The sequence below is a fragment of the Bombina bombina genome, chromosome 4 (assembly GCF_027579735.1).
Source record: "Bombina bombina isolate aBomBom1 chromosome 4, aBomBom1.pri, whole genome shotgun sequence".
Taxonomy (NCBI): domain Eukaryota; kingdom Metazoa; phylum Chordata; class Amphibia; order Anura; family Bombinatoridae; genus Bombina; species Bombina bombina.
The window spans coordinates 1016973567-1016992428 of NC_069502.1; positions in this window are offsets into that span (position 1 = coordinate 1016973567).

Genomic DNA, 18862 nt, shown 5'->3' on the forward strand with positions numbered 1-18862 from the left:
CAAAATTTAGCGGTACCGCACTTTCCATAACGCTGCCATTACAAATTACAGAAAAACCTTCTTGTGTTGAGCGATATGGTGCGATAAGCTTCATACCGCACAAAAGCCAAGTCCTGGCTTGACGTGCTCGTGCACGATTTCTCTCATAGACATCACTGGAGAAAAAGTGTTAAAAAAAAAAAAAACTAACACCTGTGATTGCGGAATAGCGATTGCTATAACGCAATCCCCATTGATGTCTATGGGGACAAGAAGGTTATGTAAAAACCTAACACACTTACATAAACCCCTAGTCTAAATACCCCTAATCCGCCGCCCCCCCCGACATTGCCAACACTAAATAAAGCTATTAACCCCTAATCCGCCGCTCCCGCATTGCCAACACTAACTAAATTTATTAACCCCTAAACCGCCACCCCCGACAACGCTAAATAAAGTTATTAACCCCTAAACAACTGCCCCAACATCACACACACTAAATAAAGTTATTAACCCCTAAACCGTCACCCACCCGTATCGGTAATACGTAAATAAATATTTACCCCTAATGCGACGCCACCCGACATCACAGACACTAAATAAAGTTATTAACCCCCCTAAACCATCACCCCCAATAGTAAAAAACCTATTAACCCCTAAACCACCGACCCCCCAACACTACAATAAACCTATTAACCCCTAATCTGTGCTGTGTAGGTGCAGCTACACATGATTTGTATATATCCCTTTTGTGTGTAAATTTCTGCCTGGATGGCTCTGCTCGTGGTCGTACAGGTTCCTCTCAACAGACAGGCTTGTGCCGGCTAGTCTGTTTATGCTATTGCTATGGCAACCCATCACACTGCTATTGGATTAGGCTGACGCTGGCGGATGATGTTATCATCCGGTGTCTTTAGCCGCCACGCGTGGTGTCCTGACATTGAGGGGGAATGTCTGTGCGGTTCTGCTCAGCACCATCTGATTGGGTTTAAGGTAATTAGAGATACAGTATTTAGGTGTGGGTTCTTGGGGTGTTTATTATGTCTTTACGGCCTCCATTGAGAAAGGCTCCTGCGAGAGCCGAAACGTCTGGGTTTAGGCCCATGTTTTTTGCTTACTATTACATAAAGGTAATTTGGAAAATTCCTGTGTTTGTGTCTGCTTTGGGGTAACCTCGGATCGCTAGAGCCAGGCGGGAGGATTACCTGGATTTTGTGTTTGTGTATATATATATATATATATTTTAATAATGTAATTCCCTGATAAGGTATATGTTATCTACCAAACTCCCTGAGAGGCAGGGGAAGCTAATATATTTGTAGGGCTTAAAGAGTTGCTTTTTATCCTAAGGATTTTTTTTTTAAAGATTGCTTTAATAAGCAATAATTTTATCCCAGTAAATAAGAGTAAAACAATATACCTGAAGTGCCAAATAAATCAGACATTGATCCAGGCTTATGGAAGGTCTATGAAATTGATAGAAAATGTATTTTCTATGACAATTTGAATATAGCGAATAAATAGCATATCTGATTCAATTAATATTAGATCATAATTAAGAGAAAAAAATTGCATTTTAGCTAGATGGAGCCAGACATTATAAAATATGCTAATGTATGGGTTCAGATATTAACTATAATGACATTGACATGTTAATTGAATATTACCAGATGTATAAGCCAAGTTATGACAATATTAAATATCTAAATAAAAAAATTTTGGAAAGATAAATATTTGTGGTCATAAAATAACTAAGTCAAGAAAAAGCAACAGGACCACATACATTTTCATCCAAATATAACAATATGTTTCCAAATTTTCTAATACACTGCTTAAGTATATATGTAATTTAATGATGCATGGGATATAGTCTAGTAAATTAATTCTTGAGGCTCATACGCCATCTCACTCTACACTAAAAATCTATTGGCTCAATTGTTAAATTAAAAATGTTAAGTAATTTGGATAAGTGATCTAAAAATTCCATCTCATGGATTGGTAGGATAAAAGCAATTTAGATGCATTTGATACCAAGGTTCTTATTTCTTTAATGCGTTTTATTTATTTTGAATAATAAAAAAAATTGGAAAAGAAAATATATAATTTCTTATGGGAATAATAGAAGCCAAGAATAAAAAATAAAATAGTTATACAGCTTGTATAATAGGAGTTCAGGACTTTGACAAGCATTATTATGAGGGTCAGCTTTCACACATTTGTGATTGGATGGATATTTAAAGTTGCATTGTAGGAAAAACAAAAATAACGTGCTCTAATTGAACATGTAATTTTAAGACTAGTGACCCTGCACATCTACGTGTTTAACACCTACTTGCTGATGTTCCTTTATCATGGGAGGCAAATAAACTTCATAGAAGAAAAGTTATTTCAATTGCCTTTAGGGGGTTTATTTGAACTCAAAATTTATGCGAAAATGAACTATTTTTTATTGAATAGACAGTACCACACTGTTCAGTATCCAAATCATCTCTGTAGTAACAAACAGAGTTGTATCCAATATCACCAATAAATACATACATTTTTGCCTGGACATTAACATTTCAGTCAAAGCACAATAAATTCATGGTTTATACATTTTCAGTAACAAATTGGTGTTGAATGACTGGAAGCTATAGAATTCCCTGAGAGGTCCTTTTCATCTCAACATTTTTGATCTTGATGAAACTTTCAACTTATTTCATATTTCAGCAGGCTCCCTTGTCTTGAAGCAGCTATGATTGACACCTTCCTCAAACCTTCCCTGATTCAACACTGTTTTTTGCATTGATTTCCAGAATGATTTGGATTGTAATTCATTCCGATTTCCCTGATCATCACCCCCCCTTCCCCTAGTCAATTTTAGCTTTTGCAATCATCTCTTGTATCTCTTGTAAACCATCTTACAAATCACTTATTCTCCTCCCTCTTTTTTATCCTCCCCTAATGGTTCTGGACAGACATCCAAATAAATATAAATATAGATAGAAATGCTTAGACAATTCATTGGATTTTGGTTTGTTGAATGACTTTCAAGACTCTCATGCAAGAATCATGGGCCCCAGGCATTCAAAGATAATAATTGTTAACCTGCTTTAAGTGGAATTTTTGATTTTCTGAAATACACCTGGCTCCTATTTTATCCTAGGTGAATAAAAATGTTAATTATTAAGCTCTTTTCTGATCAAGGTCTGCTTAACTCTCAGCCACACATTGTGCTATTTCTGCAGGTCATTCCCATATTAATGCCCCATTTTGTAGACACCCCTAGATTTGTCAAATTATGAAATAAGCAAAATATGGTCTTGCAATTCAGATTATCCCTACTTTATGATGGCATAATATAGATTTTAAAAAAGTAGATTTATTTTTAAACCCAGACACAGCTGGTTCTTTTATCATTAGATTTTTATCTACTCCCTCACTCTCAACCTGCAGGGATAAAAATTCCAATTCTGCACATTTATCATAAAAGGTTAAATTACTCTCACTTTGTATTGGATTTTCCTGTGTTGAAAGGGTAGATGAAGCTATTTGCTGTGAATCAACATTTTTTTTTTTTACAATACCAATGATCTAATAAATTTAATTACATCAACAATCATCCTAGAGGTAAGACCCTAATCTCACTATCAATTAGTTCATAAAATAACAAATTAATGACATTCTGATGATTCATATGTATTTCTTTCTCAGAGCCTGTTTCTGCCTCCTTGGATATCTGGGCTGTTTCTCCTGTTGTGAGGTGTGTGGTTTTCCTATTCCTTTTGGTCGAAAAGTGTATAAGATAAGGCAATAAATAAACTGTAATACTAAATTTGTAGTTTATTTGCTTACATGCACAGGCTGTGGAAAGAAGTTATAAAGGATTGTTTTCTGGAACACTTAAGGGCAATTGAAGAACATAATTCAACCACCACTATAGCGCTACATTTTTGAAATACCAATGAATCTGATAGTTCTTTATTGTTGGTTCAGGGTATTGAGCATGTAGAGAGACACCCCAAGAGGGGGAGAAATAATTAAATGACTAAAAAAGCAAGAGGTGTACTGTATTTTCCAGTTAGGGACCAGAATGCCAGTAGGTCTTAATTCCGAAAGGGATGTAAAACTGTTGAATAAAGTAAAGATATATTGAAGTTAAACAAAAATTACATCAGAGTCACAAAAATCACATAAGAGAGTGTATATGAGTTTAAATGTTATAACTAAATGGTGTATAAAAGAAATGAATAACTAACTAGATAAACTACTATGTTGATGTGAGTTATAGTGTCTGAAATAACATAGAAACCTGTATATAACATATTTAGAATGATGGTGATAAGCTATAGTTGCGATACATTTAGAAATACACGTTTAAGCACATATTGAATGTGAATAAATAATATGTACTACATGAGTATCCATTAATCTAAATGATTCTGGCAAAACATGCAATTAACAATTAAAGTGTTAAAAGAAGGCGGGATTTAGAGCTTTATACGCAGCTATGCCGGTCATTTAGTTTAAGAGTCATTGAGAAAGTTACGACATTAATGACAAAACGCATTTGGCTTATAGCTATTGCACTTTTTTATTTTATGAGGAAATAAAGAATGTTTGCTTTTATCCACAACTTTAGAATCTCTGTTTTCTTCTGAGAGGATTCCCTGTTTGTCCTATAGCTCCTTATATCCTGCTATGAGGATAACATTTACAGGAGTCATTTTAGGCTCAATCCTTATGAATCTATTTTCCTGACAGAACTTTGCATCATTACCATATGTAGCTCATTGCATGAAGGCTGTGGGTCTTTTGGTTGCTGCTCAGTCGCAGTTAGCCCCCTCTTCACTCGAGACCCCTTGAATGGCTGTGCTACATTGCTTTTGATTTCTCCATCAGTCAATCTTTTTCTTAAAGACACAAAGGGCTCCATGTACGAAGCAGCGTATGCTGGTTTGGAGCCCTTGCGGGACAGATTCACATATGCAAGCCTGCTTCCTACAATGTAAGAAGCAGCGATCATTAGACTGCTGCTTCTTACACTCTTCAGAGGTGGCAAAGAGAAATCACAGATGATTAACAGTCCCTTCTCTTGCGTAATTGGTCGAGCGAGTGAAGAGGCGGGCATTACACACTCACTGAATTGTGTTTGTGTAATGATGCATACCAGCCAGCAGACAAACAGATCCACTGTCCGTATGCAGCGAAGGTGTACAGACAGCTTCTCAAGTTGAGAATCTGTCTGCATGCCTTTTAATACATGGGGCCCAAAGTCTGTATTTGTCCCTTGGGACATCCTTCCTTCGCTAGTCTCTTAGCCTGTTGGGTGGTCTGGGTTTCTCAAAGATTGCAAGGAGTTTGGTATCACCTTGAGGCAAGGTTATCAATCAACATTCCGGAACTTTGAGTGATCGTCGGGATAGTTAGCCCTGGCCTCTATTGAAGGAGGAAAGGTTATCCGTCTACAGTCGGACAGCATCATGGTGCTGGCCTATATAGTTAACACGGAGAGTAGCTACAGTCCACTAGCCATGCAGGCAGTGTCTATTACTCTCTCTTTGGAAGAGAGGAATTATAGATCCCTATTGGCAATCACAATACCAGGTGTGAACAACTGGGAGGTGGATCATTCCAGCAGTTGATCGGTCCATTCATGAGTGGGGTCTCTCCATAGGACATTTTTGATTTATTATTGATCCAGTGGGTTTTTATGACATAGTTCTAATGGCCCCTCTCTTAAATCTCATACTTCCAAGCTATTGTGCAAGATGACAAGATCCTAGGTTCACTTTTTAGTTACCTTGGTATATCCATGGGATTTTCATCTTGCATACCTGTTTCCTTTGTTTGTTTTTATTACATGAGTCTTCCTTGGATCAAACAGGAGTCAACGTTAGTAATATTAGTTGCTCCAGCCTGGCACCACAGGACTTGGTATGCGGACCTAGAGCATATGTCCTTTGCTATCATAGCTCTTTTCCTCTGAGACAGACTCTATTGCTTCAAGGTTCTCTTTTCTATCAATATCTCAAATCTCTATTTTAATGGTGTGGAGTATGAATGCCTAGTTTTGGAACATAGAGATTTATTTGATTTAGTCATTGAATCTTTAATGTAGGCCAGAAAGCCTGTAACACAAGAGATTTTACATAAGATTGCAAGACATACTTTGATAGGTGTTCTTCCAGAGGGCTTTCTTAGTATCAAAAACAATTGGGATTTCACTGCGCCAAAGTCTATACAGGCTCCTCCTATAAGCAAGATCTCTATAACAGATCATTATTTTTGGATGTACACCTAATTTTAATTTTTAATTTTTTGGACACTTAATTTACACATTTTTTTGGATAAATCTTTGGATATTTGGATACAATTTTTGAATAATTATCTGTGGATTATTTACCTTTGGAACACTTACCTCTTTGGCACTTTAAAGGATTTTTGCATTCATATTTTTGAATTCATTTGGACTGTGTGGACACTTATGTTGTTATTCTAGTTTCATATTTTGTATATGGGTAGGACGCAATTACTGTATACACACATCTTTACAGTGCACAGATTTTCTGTTTACACACTGTTACACTTTCAACAAGACACTGCACTTTATTAGTTATAATTCCTTTAAAATTTGTTTTCTACATCTCTTTAAAGGGTAATATGTACCTATGCAATATACATTTTTCATTATTTTTAATCATCTTAATGTCATCACAAATATACTTTTGTAACCCTTATATGTCCTATCTTTAGCTTTTTTAGCTATCCTAGCTTTTTTAGTGCTCCTCTCCCCACTTAATTTTCGGCTTTCTTAGTATCCTTTATAATTCCTAGAATCCTTCAGTTTTTAGGATGTCCTTGTCAATTGGATGTACACTATCTTCTACCTTATCTCTTTTTTCATAGAATTAGTCCACTAATGGAACCTTTTTCTTTACCCTGGAATCTGAACTTACTTTTCTATATATTACAAGGTTCTTCTCTTGAACATTTGCATTACATTGCTATTGTTTGTTAACTGGGAAAGTATTCTTTCTTTTAGCAATCTCTTTAGCATAAAGAGTTTCTAAATCATTAACCTTGTTTGTGATTCTACATTTCTCACTATCACAATGTGAAGGCTATACTTTGTACTAAATATGATTTTCTTCCTAAAGGAAATACCAATCAAGAGAGAGCGTTTTTTTCATTGTGTTCAGATCGTGCTAACTCTAGGTAGTAAACGATTTGAAGCTCAATCTCCAAGCAGCTATAGATTTCAGTTATACTTCTAGTTAGTTTTTTCAATATTAAATCTAGTAAGGGGGGGGGGAAAGCCTCTTAAAGAAAGGATTCTCTACTTTCTTGATGGTTGGAAGGTCACCTTTCTAAGAGCATTACAGCTCTTTCTTCATTTTTAACAAGCAGCTTTTGTCAGGAAAGTCCTTTGGGCCGAAGTGTTGGCTAAATGAGAACTTCCAGAAAAATTGTCCCACCCATCCTGTAACATAGACCATCGGCTTGGGTAGTAATCCCATATGTTATTGAGGACTGTGGACCTTCATCATTTTACGAAAGAAAATACATTCTTTTCTTTCAGAATGATGATGTTATACAGGGCCCACCCATTAAATGTTTTGGGTGACAGTTCTAATGACACCTCTATAGACCCTGCTTTGCCTTTCCTACCTTTCTTTCCTATTCTCTACTCGGCTATACGAAAAATTAAGAGAGATTTTTAAAGCTTTTGTATGGGTTCTTGACCTCCTCTTAGTGGCGGGAAATATATCTCATATGTTATGAGGGACTTTGGACCATCATCATTCCAAAAGAAAATAATTTATTAGGTAAGCATACATTTTTGTTTTTCTTCACAATGGGAACTCTATATTCATAATTTGGGAGCTCTAAATATTAGAAAAAGCATCTTTAAATTATAAAAGATGCATGTGGAGTACAATAATCATGTCAAACAACACATCTGGGCATATTTTAATCTTGCTGATAAAGTTTGGACATACGTCTGCAGTCTGATAAGCTGTTTAAATTCTAAACCATTATAGCATTTTAACTGTATTTTTCAGTCCTTTTAGGAGCTTTGGACCAAAACAAGCCAGATACCTAAAGAGACATACAACCTAATCTGATTCTTTCATGATTCAATTTAAACAAATTTATAATTTACTTCTATTACTTAATTTGCTTAGTTCTACTGGTATTCTTTGTTTAAAACAATTCCTAGGTAGGCGTAGGAGCAGCAATGTACTACTGGAAGTTAGCTGCTGATTTGCTGCTGTATATATATGCCTCGTCATTGGTTGATCCAATGGCCCATAGTTATCAAGGTCTGGCGGACCTGATCCGACACTGCGGATCAGGTCCGCCAGACCTCGCTGAATATGGCGAGCAATACGCTCTTGTGAGCTGCTGGTGCAACGCCGTCCCCTGCAGACTCGCTGCCAGTCGGCCGCCAGCAGGGGGATGTCAATCAACCCGTACTCGATCGGGTTGATTTCCGGCGATGTCTGTCCGCCTGCTCAGAGCAGGCGGACAGGTTATGGAGCAGCGGTCTTTGTGACCGCTGCTTCATAACTGCTGTTTCTGGCAAGTCTGAAGACTCGCCAGAAACACGGGCCATCAAGCTCCTTACGGAGCTTGATAACTAGAGGCCAATGTGTTCAACTAGATCCCAGTAGTGCATTGCTGTTCCTTCAACAAAAAACTACAAAGAGAATGAAGCAACTTAGATAAGAGAAGCATATTGGAAAGTTGTTTATTATTGTGTGTTCTATCTGAATCACGAAAGAAAACTTTTTTGTTTTATGTCCCTTTGACATTGGCCTATGTAACGATTATATTCCAATCCATTAAAAAAATAATTAATTTGATTAGCATTTTCTTTAAAACTACTGTTTTCATTAACAGTAAATGTACACAGCAGATCATATCACACGTATAACTGTGAATGCCATATATAAGCATGCTCTGAAAATGGTTGGTTAGAATAAGTGTTGTAAATTGCTTATGTAATTTAAAAGATTGGATACATATGTTTAGTTAAATATATGGTTCATATAAAATGTAATCCTTTTTCAAAAAACAAAGAAAAAAAAAGAAAACCAAGAACAGTCTTTAAAATAATAGTAACCTATTTGTAATTTGTTTGTTCAGATTTTTGATACAGTGACATTTAATAATGGATTATCAATGCTGCGTTAGTGGTTATACGGTTAAAAAAAGATATATGCAGAGGTTTATGCATTAATAATAGCTAGACTGCATCTGTTTTCATACCAATGACAACGAATATTTGAATGAATGCGCCAACAAAATGTAAAGAAAACTAAGAATACTGATGACATTTGTTAGTATTTATTTATTTCCTTCAAATAATTTTTTTAAAGCTTTATAATTACCTTAACGTGCGCTTACCTGATACTTTTCTTGTCAGAGCCATGGTAACAGGAGGCTGAGTGCGCTCAGCACCCAGAATCTGCACTAACTTTAGTGTAGGTCCTGGGAGCCGAACTGCTAAGACTCCTGTTAGTGCAGCTATGACTCTGGCAAGAAGAGGATCAGGTTAAAGCGTTCTCCCGAGCGCGTTAGGGTAAGTAAATAGCTACAGGTGAACTTTTCACCTGCAGCTTTGAAACATTTGAATTTGTTATAATTAAAACAGATGTAAATAATTAAGGTATCGCACCGAGTAGTGCAGGGAACGAATATTCGGGGAAACAAATTTCCTTGAATATTTGTTACAAATATTTTGTCCGAAAATACATTTTTTGCCCTGCACATTCCTAATACTAACACTGTTGTATTGCAAATATATTAATATTAATTAAGTTGCTAGTCAACAGTTGGATTGAGAGTTGGACCACACCTGTGACATGACTGTCAACTGAAGTTTGAAAAATTTGAAAAAAGAGAACAGCACCCCTGAGATAGAAAAAAAGCTAGAATAACTTCCATGGCTGTTCATTTAAATTTATAACTCAGGGTGCAAGTTCTTTAAGCACACTATGCCCCTTCACAGAGAAAAAATATCCTGTAGCATATCAGTCTGATCCTGCCCAATGACAGTCCAGCGCCAAAATACCAGGCAATTCTTCTCTGAACAAGGGAAGCAACAACCCCAGACGATCGTTTCGGCCTTCTGTGGGCCTCGTCAGTGAGGTGCAGTTGTATCTCTCTAAAGGCATGTGTGCACGGGCTCCACGTCTGGCTTACCCATTACTCTTAGGGTGACCCAAGAGATTTGCATAAATTTGAAAAAAAGAGAACAGCACCCCTGAGATAGAACAAAAGCTAGAATAACTTCCATGCCTGTTCATTTAAATTTATAACTCAGGGTGCGCGTTCTTTTAGCACACTATGCCCCTTCACAGAGAAAAAAAATCCTGAAGCATATCAGTCTGATCCTGCCCAATGACAGTCCAGCGCCGAAATACCAGGCAATTCTTCTCTGAACAAAGGAAGTTAACAGCAGGGCTTTAAAGTAATACTCATTGACAACATACACAAATCTACTACTTTTGATAAACATAATAGATAGTGTTATTATCAATATACATTGAAAGTATGAACAATTTTGGAGCAATATTAAAGTGAATGTAAATTTTGATGTTTAAGTGCCCGGTTTTTAAAACTTTGATTAAAAACAGGGGCACTTTAATTCATCAAAATTTACATTTCACTCCTGTTGTGAAAAAAAACTTACCTTTTAAACTTCACAGGAGCTGCTGCTTCCTCCGGTCTTACAAGCCATTTCTGATGTCAGAAATGATTGATAGGTCATCCTCCAATCACAGATTCCCCCCCGGGGGATTCAGTGTCTGATTCACTGCTGTGATTGGAGGAAGCCAGATACCTCATTTTAGACCCAGGAAGAGGCTTTGAAACAGGTGGAGGAAGCTGGAGCTGCTGTGAAGATTAAAAAGTAAGTTTATTTTCACAACAGGAGTGAAATGAAAATATTGATGAATTAAAGTGCCCCTGTTTTTAATCAAAGTTTTAAAAACCGGGCACTTTAGCATCAAAATTTACATTCACTTTAACATTAAATTAAGATGATCTAGGTATAGCTATAACCGTGGCAGCATTGTTTTACAGATGATTGGTACATGTGAATTAAGTCATGAATATGAAATTTGACTCCAAAAAGATGTATCACCTAGCAGGTTGTCTTAAATTTTTAATATTTTTGGGGATATGTATTTGATAGTATGTTTGTTATGTTTTTAAGGGCAATTCGGGTCTTGACAAAGGTTCAGAATAGGACTGAAATACTAACTATTCAAAAAGAAAAAATGTACTATTATTTGTATATAATTTGACCAAAAAATCATGAGTGAGTGGTTTTGGGAACTTTATTATAACTGATTACTGTGCACCCATGTTGGTGTTGAATGAGTTCAGTAAGTGCACTGACAATGTATGTATTTGAAGTTTGTATTCATATTTTTACCCAGAGTTTATATCAAAATAATTTTTTAACAGATATGTTGAGGAGTATATATTGTGATGCTTTTATTATATTTACAAATTATAAATAAAAAATGAACTCCAAATATGTTCTGTAGTGTCATCATCCTTTATTATAAAGTATATGACATCAGTATGATGTAAATTTACAAGATATCTGCTAACCCAAGCTCTGGTGGTGACTATAAGATGTCTGTTGTCACCAGAACAGGTTTTAAGTTCTCTGATGTGGTGGGTGCTTTGTAGCTGCGCCATGATGCATAACTATGTTTGTATACTTGTATTTATTACTTTAATTCCTAGAGAAACATCTACACCTAATACCATATGCTGTCTGCTTCTTTTTCTAGTTAGAATTCAAGACAAATGTAATGCAACAACTTCATTACAAGCCATCTGTCATTCCTGTGTCAGTTCCAGTGGCATGAAATCAATTCCTGTTTCAAGGGTCATCTGACATTTGATTTCACATCCCACTGCATTGATCATATGCATATTCATTGCAAGATCTACTTAAAGGGACAAGAAAGTCAAAGTTAAATTTGCAGGATTCAGATAGAGTATGTAATTTTAAGACACTTTTAAATTCACTTTTTTTTGGGGGGTGGGTCCTTTCCCTTTAAGACATCTGCTATCCAAATACTGACCAGACCTGGCCCAGCGTAGCTTAAAAATTGAGACACATTCAGGTGCACTGAGAACAGTATGGCAGTAGGTAATGCATGGGCATCATTTTAAAGTTTGTCTTACGCAATCACAGCCCAGACTGGGCTATGTAAGTAGGGTGTGACTGTGAGATAATAAGCTATGACTATGGCATAACTGCCGAAACGCGTCAGCTGATCTCACAGCCACAGCCTACACATATGTGTTCTGCTATCCTGTATATGTGTATCGTGACTTTTAACTGTCTCATCAAATAAAGGACTACTTTTTTAAACTGACGCTCCCGGACCTGATCTTCTCTTTTTTCTTATTTAATACATGGACACTATCAGTGTAGGCTTTGTTCCTCAATCTCCATTGCTGCTTACATAGTGTGCATTTATTTCAATTTTGTAAGTTATTTCATACAATTTTAACAATTCACTTTTTCTTTGCTTGTATTAGATGTGTTCTGCTTCCTGGAGAGAAGCAGTATGAAAGGGATATTAAACTGATGCATTAATGTTAATACACCTCTTCCAGGTCACTTAGATTACTGCATTATCAAGAACAATTTAATATACGGTAGCTATAATTCATTTATGCATATTTAAACAACATTTACTCTGTTCTTGCTGCATCCAGCATGTGGTCACTTGCACCTTTTTTTCTGAAAATGGGATGCAGGTGCTATATCCAGTCATAGACCATGGTGTGTAAGCCATTACTCTCAACTGAAGCAAGTTCTCAAGTGCTTGTAGCCTTAGCATGGAGCATACTTATTGTCTCTATCCCCTTAAGCAATGAGACATTTGAGGCCTTTTTTAGCACCTGCAGTCCAAATTTAAAGAAAAATAAAAACGGCTGTTGGAGGCAAACTGGAGATTGAAAAAACAAGAGGATATTGAATAAAAAAAATCCTTCAATAAAACATGAACATATTAAATGCTTCCCTTAAATGCGTTGCTTGTTTGAAATTGGAAGTGATGATTTAAACTTGATGAATCACTCTAACGTTCCTTTAAGGTAAAACGTTTTTTCAATTTCCTTAATGGACTTTTATGCCAGTCTAATTTGTCAGATTTGTTCACCATTTAGTCAAGTTAATAGTGGTTGATGTGGCTCTGCTATGTCTTTATGTGCATAAATGGATATCTATTTCCAAGATAGGAAGTTTGATGTGCTGCAGCAGAACTTCTTGTGGACTTTTGAAGTTTTTGGGTGATAAGAAAAAAATGACAAAGATAAAATAATAGAGATTACACAATAATTTACATATTTTTCATTTAATTTAGTAAGATCAATGAAGTGCCATGACTGTTAATATGTATTGTAAAATGTACCATGTAGCTATAAATCCAACACAAATCCTTTCTAAACAAGAGAGGTATTGATAAAGTTGACATTAATTATCTGTCCTGTGATGTACAAGTATAGGGATAAATTGTTAAGGTATTTACATATGTGAAATTACATAAAGAGACTCTCAGCTAAACCTAAAGATACACATTTTTAATTAAAGTCATGAGCAATTCCTGGATAATTATCTCATGGGCTTAGGAAGACTTCACCATATTGCCAAAATAGCTGCACTATGTTCTAGTCAAAGTACATTTTCAATTATAATTTAATTGCTATTTGAATCAAGTAAATAGAGAATATATATATACTTTAAAAAAAAATAGTACTCACTGGTTTTGAAAACAAATAGTTTTACTCGCGTGACGTTTCTGAGGAAGGGGTGAATACACAGAAACGTTACGCGAGTAAAACACTGCTTGCTTTCAAAACCAGTGAGTACTATTTTTTTCTTGAAAGCATATTATTACTTGCTGCTCCCTGGTGTTTAAAGACTGGTTAGGTGAGAGTGCTTCTTGCTTGAAGATTAATATATATATGAGCCATTCAAATATAAGTGGTTTCTTGGTGTTTTAAGTTGGGTAAGAGATAATACTGCATACTCCTGATGAGAAGACACTAAGGCCCAGATTACAAATGGAGGGCAAAAGTATTAGCACTATTTTAAGCTTTCATAATTTGAGCACAACCAATAATGAAGTAATGTATTAGAAGTCGAGTGAATGTAGGGCCCGCTAACATCTGATAGTTTGGGTGAACTATATCCCTGACATAATAGATTAATGGGTGTGCAGCGAAAAACTCATGTCGGGTATCAATCAAGTGCTAAGCCAAAAGGTGTGTGTATATATATGATCATACAAATAGTTTTACATACAGGACTAAAGCCCAAATCCACTTTTTTTCCAATACAAGAGAAACTTCATAGAATCATTTGAAAAACTTGTAAAACAAGATTTATATAAACTAGATATTGAACACACAAAAAATATAAATTGGAATTTGACTTTGAAAGAAAAGGGAATACTCAAAGATCTACCATCCAGAAAAGATATAGTAATTAAACAAGCAGACACCCCAATTATAGGGAAAAATGCTCTCCCAATCATAATGATCAATATTATTCCCAATATAAGGAACATGGACCTTAGTATAAGAAAGAGTCAAATCAATATAATTATAGGGATTATAACTCATATCATCAAAAATTTGAAAATAGAGCGTATCATAATAATAGAAAACAAAATGAAAACCGTCATAGATGGGATGGAAATAGACCTAATAGTAGGGGTTGGTTCAATAAAGATAAGGAAATTATCAAACAAAGAAGCATAAATAATAAGAGAACAGAGTAGATACAACAAAATTGGAGAATACCTGTCCAAAACCGATATGAAGCCTTGAGGCATGACAATGACTATATAGAATACTCCACTTCAAACCCAGGACCCTCTGAGGGAACAGAAGAGAGGGAACAGAGGGAGAGGACTAAATACCAATATTAATAGACCAACAAATGAGATCGCCAATAAAGGAATTTTTAACATAAGTGACATACCTTTAATTAAAGAGACTATAAAGAGAATATTCTTAACAAAGGATTGTCCTTTGCCCCAACATCCAAACTAAACAAAATTGAACACCTCATTAACATTAACCAATTCATAAGAAAGTTAACCCTGAAAAAATACTTTGTCAAACATCCAGTAACATATAATAATTCAATAGAAACATACAGCGAGATTACGAGTTTGGCGTGAGCCTTAAAAAGCAGCGTTGAGAGGTCCCAACGCTGCTTTTTACCTAATGCTGGTATTACGAGTCTGACAGGTAGAGGCTCACCGTTCACTTCTCTTCCGTGACTCAAAGCTACCGCAAATCCCCTTAGGTCAATTGCGTATCCTATCTTTTTAATGGGATTTGCCTAACGCTGGTATTACAAGTCTTGGAAGAAGTGAGCGGTAGACCCTCTCCTGTCAAGACTTCGACCGCATTTAAAAGTCAGTAGTTAAGAGTTTTATGGGCTAACGCCGGAACATAAAACTCTTAACTAAAGTGCTAAAAAGTACACTAACACCCATAAACTACCTATTAACCCCTAAACAGAGACCCCCCACATCGCAAACACTATAATAAAATTATTTAACCCCTAATCTGCCGACCGGACATCGCCGCCACCTACATTATACTTATGAACCCCTAATATGCTGCCCCTAACATCGCCGACACCTACATTATATTTATTAACCCCTAATCTGCTGCCCCCAACATCGCCGCCACCTACCTACAATTATTAACCCCTAATCTGCCGACCAGACATCGCCGCCACTTTAATAAATGTATTAACCCCCTAAACCGCCGCACTCCTGCCTCGCAAACACTAGTTAAATTTTATTAACCCCCTAATCTGCCATCCCTAACTCCGCCGACACCTACTTACATTTATTAACCCCTAATCTGCCACCCCCAACGTCGCCGCTACTATATTAAATGTATTAACCCATAAACCTAAGTCTAAACCTAACCCTAGCCCCCCAACTTAAATATAATTTAAATTAAACTAAATAAATGTAACAAAATTAAATAAATTATTCCTAATTAAAACTAAATATTTACCTGTAAAATAAACCCTAAGATAGCTACAATATAACTAATAGTTACATTGTAGCTATCTTAGAATTTATATTTATTTCAAAGGCAACTTTGTATTTATTTTAACTAGGTACAATAGTTATTAAATAGTTATTAACTATTTAATAACTACCTAGCTAAAATAAGTGCAAAATTACCTGTAAAATAAATCCTAACCTAGGTTACAATTACATCTAACACTATACTATCATTAAATAAATTACCTAAACTACCTACAATTAATTACAATTAAATACAATAAACTAAATTACGAAAAAAAAACAAACACTAAATTACAGAAAAAAAAATTCACAAGAAGTTTAAGAGCATTACACCTAATCTAAGCCCCCTAATAAAATAAAAAAGCCCCCCAAAATAATAAAATGCCCTACCCTATACTAAATTACAAATAGCCCTTAAAAGGGCCTTTTGCGGGGCATTGCCCCAAAGTAATCAGCTCTTTTACCTGTAAAAAATAAAATACAATACCCCCCCAACATTACAACCCACCACCCACACACCCCTACTCTAAAACCCACCCAATACCCCCTTAAATAAACCTAACACTACCCCATTGAAGATCACCCTACCTTGAGCCGTCTTCACCCAGCCGGGCACAAGTGGTCATCCGATCCGGCCAGAAGTCTTCATCCGATGGGGCAGAAGAGGTCCTCCAGACCGGCAGAAGTCTTCATCCTATCCGGGCAGAAGAGGACATCCGGACCGGGAGAAGGCTTCATCCAAGCGGCATCTTCTATCTTCATCCATCCGACGAGGAGCGACTCCATCTTGAAGACATCCGGATCAGCCAATAGAATTGACCTTGCATTCTATTGGCTGATCCAATCAGAAGTCTTCATCCGATGGGGCAGAAGAAGTCCTCCAGATCGGCAGAAGTCTCCATCTGACGAGAAGCGACTCCATCTTGAAGACATCTGGCACGGAGCATCCTTCCAGCACGACGACTAACAATCAGCCAATAGGAATTAAGGTAGGAAAAATCCGATTGGTTGATGCAATCAGCCAATCGGATTGAAGTTCAATCCGATTGGCTGATTGGATCAGCCAATAGAATTGACCTCGCATTCTATTGGCAGAGCCAATCAGCCAATCGGATTGAACTTCAATCCGATTGGATGATTGCATCAGCCAATCAGATTTTTCCTAGCTTAATTCCGATTGGCTGATAGAATCCTATCAGCCAATTGGAATTAGAGGGACTCCATCTTGGATGACGTCATTTAAAGGAACCGTCATTCGTCGTTAGTCGTCGTGCTGGAAGGATGCTCCGCGCCGGATGTTCTCAAGATGGAGTCGCTCCTCGTCGGATGGATGAAGGTAGAAGATGCCGTTTGGATGAAGCCTTCTCCCGGTCCGGATGTCCTCTTTTGCCCGGATAGGATGAAGACTTCTGCCGGTCTAGAGGACCTCTTCTGCCCCATCGGATGAAGACTTCTGGCCGGATCGGATGACCACTTGTGCCTGGCTGGGTGAAGACGGCTCAAGGTAGGGTGATCTTCAATGGGGTAGTGTTAGGTTTTTTTAAGGGGGTATTGGGTGGGTTTTAGAGTAGGGTTGGGTGTGTGGGTGGTGGGTTGTAATGTTGGGGGGGTATTGTATTTTTTTTTACAGGTAAAAGAGCTGATTACTTTGGGGCAATTCCCCGCAAAAGGCCCTTTTAAGGGCTATTTGTAATTTAGTATAGGGTAGGGCATTTTATTATTTTGTGAGGCTTTTTTATTTTATTAGGGGGCTTAGATTAGGTGTAATTAGCTTAAACTTCTTGTGATTTTTTCCCCCCTGTAATTTAGTGGTTTTTTTTTTTTTGTAATTTAGTTTATTGTATTTAATTGTAATTAATTGTAGGTAGTTTAGGTAATTTATTTAATGATAGTGTAGTGTTAGATGTAATTGTAACTTAGGTTAGGTTTTATTTTACAGGTAATTTTGTACTTATTTTAGCTAGGTAGTTATTAAATAGTTAATAACTACACCCTGTTCCAAATTATTATGCCAATGATATCTTTCTCATTTACCTAAATAATTGATGTAAACAACAGTCAGCATAATTCTCATGTTATCAACTATTAAGAGTACAATTCAAATTTTATTGAACAAACCTCCTAATGATAATAGTATTGTTTTTTAAATAAAAAACTTACAATGCACTTTTCCGAATTATTATCCACAGTAAGTTTCAAAACACTTTATAGTTTGTAAACAACTGATAATTGTTATTTGTTCTGTTTGCAGCATATTTACTGAAATCAAAAGCTATTTCAATGAAACTTTGAACAACATTTTAACTTTTAAACATTTTAACAGGTAACGTTACATTTTAACATAGGACCCCTTATTTGATAACAGCTTCACAAGTCTTGCATCCATTGAACTTGTGAGTTTTTGGACAGTTTCTGCTTGAATTTGTTTGCAAGATGTCAGAATAGCCTCCCAGAGTTGCTGTTTGGATGTAAACTGCCTCCCACCCTCATATATCTTTTGCTTGAGGATGCTCTAAAGGTTCTCAATAGGATTGAGGTCATGGGAGGATGGAGGCCACACCATGACTTTCTCTCCTTTTATCCCCATAGCAGCCATTGATGCAGAGGTATTCTTTGCAGCATGAAATGGTGCATTGTCATGCATGAAGATCTTCTTCTGTACCAGTCAAGGAAGTGGTCAGTCAGGAACTCCACATACTTTGCAGAGGTAATCTTTACACCTTCGGGGACCCTAAAGGGGCCAACCAGCTCTCTTGCCATGATACCGGCCCAAAACATTACTCCATCACTGCCTTGCTGAC